Genomic DNA, 2,750 nt, shown 5'->3' on the forward strand with positions numbered 1-2,750 from the left:
CTGAACCTGGGTCAGGACCCACTAAGCCAACAATGGGAAATTTTGTAGACTCTGGTGGAAGAACTGCATTTGGAAGCAAAACTAAGCTATACAATTTACTTCTATCCTCTATTGACAGGCTCTAGTAGATAGGCAGAAGGGTTTCATTAGAAAATGCAGTGTAATTATCAGATTGGGGAAAATTCAGGGCTTGTTGAATCAACAAGGAAGACACATGCAAAATGTTTTCACCAAGGGAATTCATTACATAACATCTCTGTGGGTATAAAGATGAGGTTAACCAGCTGATGAATTCTGGGAAAAAGTAAGTTTGAGGGATAATTGCAGCGAATAAGCTTGATTTAACTATTCTTGAGGAAATTTCCAAATCAACCTGAATGGCTAGAATGTTTTGATGGACTTCCATTAAATTTAATGGACAGACATGGTCGAAAGCATCATGTTTGATGTCCATTAGGGGTATATGGGTGGAAGGATCGGATAAAGTGGCTTTTTTGGTCATTTTTAGATTCTTTAGAAAACACAAGGTAGTTTAAGACTCTAAGTACCTGGTAATTCGAAGGGGGCTTGATGACATAGTCAATTGTCATGAAGAGCAACAACTGAAGCGAAAATGGCAGATAAAATATAAGAAATGAGTGAAATCGGGGTTTTTATAGACAAATGGCGAAAAACTTATAATTAAGGTAATGGAGAGAAAATAGTACGAAAGGGTGATGTGGCAGGTGACATGGAAGTGTGGTGGGTGAGCTGGCGTGAGGTCGATTGATGTGGAAGTGACAATGTGGAAACCCACACACATACACACACATATTACATTTACATATACCAAAACACTATATTTTTAACAGAAAACCATTTACCAGCCTTGGGGGTACACCTGGTGGTAAGTGGTTTCATCCATGTGTGTCATCGAGGTTGATCACAGTGGTTGATCGCCTCGATGTTTACTTTTCAAAATTGCTTACTCAAGGGCACCCTGCAGTATAAATGTTGAGCTAGTTGTGATGTAGGAGTCGATGTAAGCGCAGGCCCATGTATGGTACGACGATGCTTTTTACAGTTGTGCACTTTTTAACAATTTGCTCCACTTGGCACTCACGAGGTTGGCCCACTCCCTTTAAAATATATTTTTATTTTATTAACCCAAACTTTGGGCCTGCACCATAGTCTCAATGCAATACATCAAAATTTTCAAGAAATAAAGCAAAGAGTCACATTCTCTATAGTCTATACTTTTTTTTAGTAAACATATATGTCTATTTTCTTTTATGCTTTTATAATTCCTTTTTTTTTAACTAAAAAGAAAAATGACTACAACATATTCGTCATGATTTTACAAGATAATATAATCTGGTGAGTGATTCGCCAAAAAACTTATATATACATATTATATTATTGAGAACTCTCATTTTTTTCTATGTATCGCGGGGATTTGCCCAAAATTTATACATATAAATTTAGGGGGTTTTCTCAAAATTTTCCCAGAGGATAATAATCAAACCCACCAATACCCATCAACACATCAGATAAATTTAAGAAGATATTTACCTAATATAGCGCCCATGTTTATTCCTGTTTCAAAAGAAAAAAATGACAAATAAAGATTAGCTTATAAGGGTTCATTCAATTTAATTTAATAATTCATAGGCGTTTATATATAAACACAAACACATTATCGTCAGTGCAATTGTCTGTGCAGGCTCCATCCTTGCAATATCGGACGAAGGTCGCGGTCGCCTTTGAATATGAACTATTGTAACTGCATATCCCTCCACTTGCTTCACATGATTTACAACTTATATCTCTCTTCGTATTATTAGATACACATTCCAATATTCCCACATTAAACATTACTTGTTCCCTAGAACATCTAGGTATTGAATTTCCATTGTCGTACAAAGCGTAATAAACACTAGCATTACATTCTATGAACTTCCTTTCTCCTGTGAAGTAGAATCCACCTAAAAAAGGTGAATTGCAGTGGTACACGATTATAGTCTAGTTAGCCGTATCTGTAATATTGAAGAGGCTTTCTGCATATTTAGAGCCCACTTTAAAGTGTCTGTCAAGAAATTAACAACTCTCTTGCCCGATAATAAAAATGTGGCCCTTGTCGTAGTGAGTAGTTAATATTGTGTAATTCAATTCTTGAAGTGTAATAATTGGACTTGAGTTATTCACGTAGTCGATCTGAAAGTTTGGGAGGCCGCATCCTTTATTACCTATACCAAAAAGGTACTTGTTACATATATTACCACATGTACTTGTATTTTGGCAAACCTCATATTGCCTGTCAAAACATAGAGAGCAAGGGAGTAGAAAGCCACAATATGAACTAATGATAAGGATGAGGAGGGGCTAAGGCATTGAAGCAAAACAAGTAACATAAAAATTCCATTGGAAAAAGATGAGTGGAGAGGCATGCAGAGGCTTTTCCCTTGGGAAGACATGGATTGGTATTGTTAGATGATAAAGCGAAGTTACTAGTGAAATGGTTGAGCTAGCATTGAACTATTAGGTCAACAAAGGGTGGCGAGTTTAATGTTAATGCGCTTGTGTCGTCAAAAAATCTGGAAAGATAACAGAGTGTAGTTCTAAGCAACGTAAAGTAGTCTAGAACAACATAATCTCCAACAATGTAAACATAATTGCACATGCACAATCGACAACAAAAATATCATTGCACAATAAGAGCCAAGCCCTACGAACCAACCAGGATGTAAACAAATAAAATTAAAATATTAAAA

This window comes from Pinus tabuliformis, chromosome 4_2 (genome assembly GCF_031772625.1).
Source record: "Pinus tabuliformis cultivar Carrire ecotype Pingquan chromosome 4_2, CPIR1, whole genome shotgun sequence".
NCBI classification, from domain to species: Eukaryota; Viridiplantae; Streptophyta; class Pinopsida; order Pinales; family Pinaceae; genus Pinus; species Pinus tabuliformis.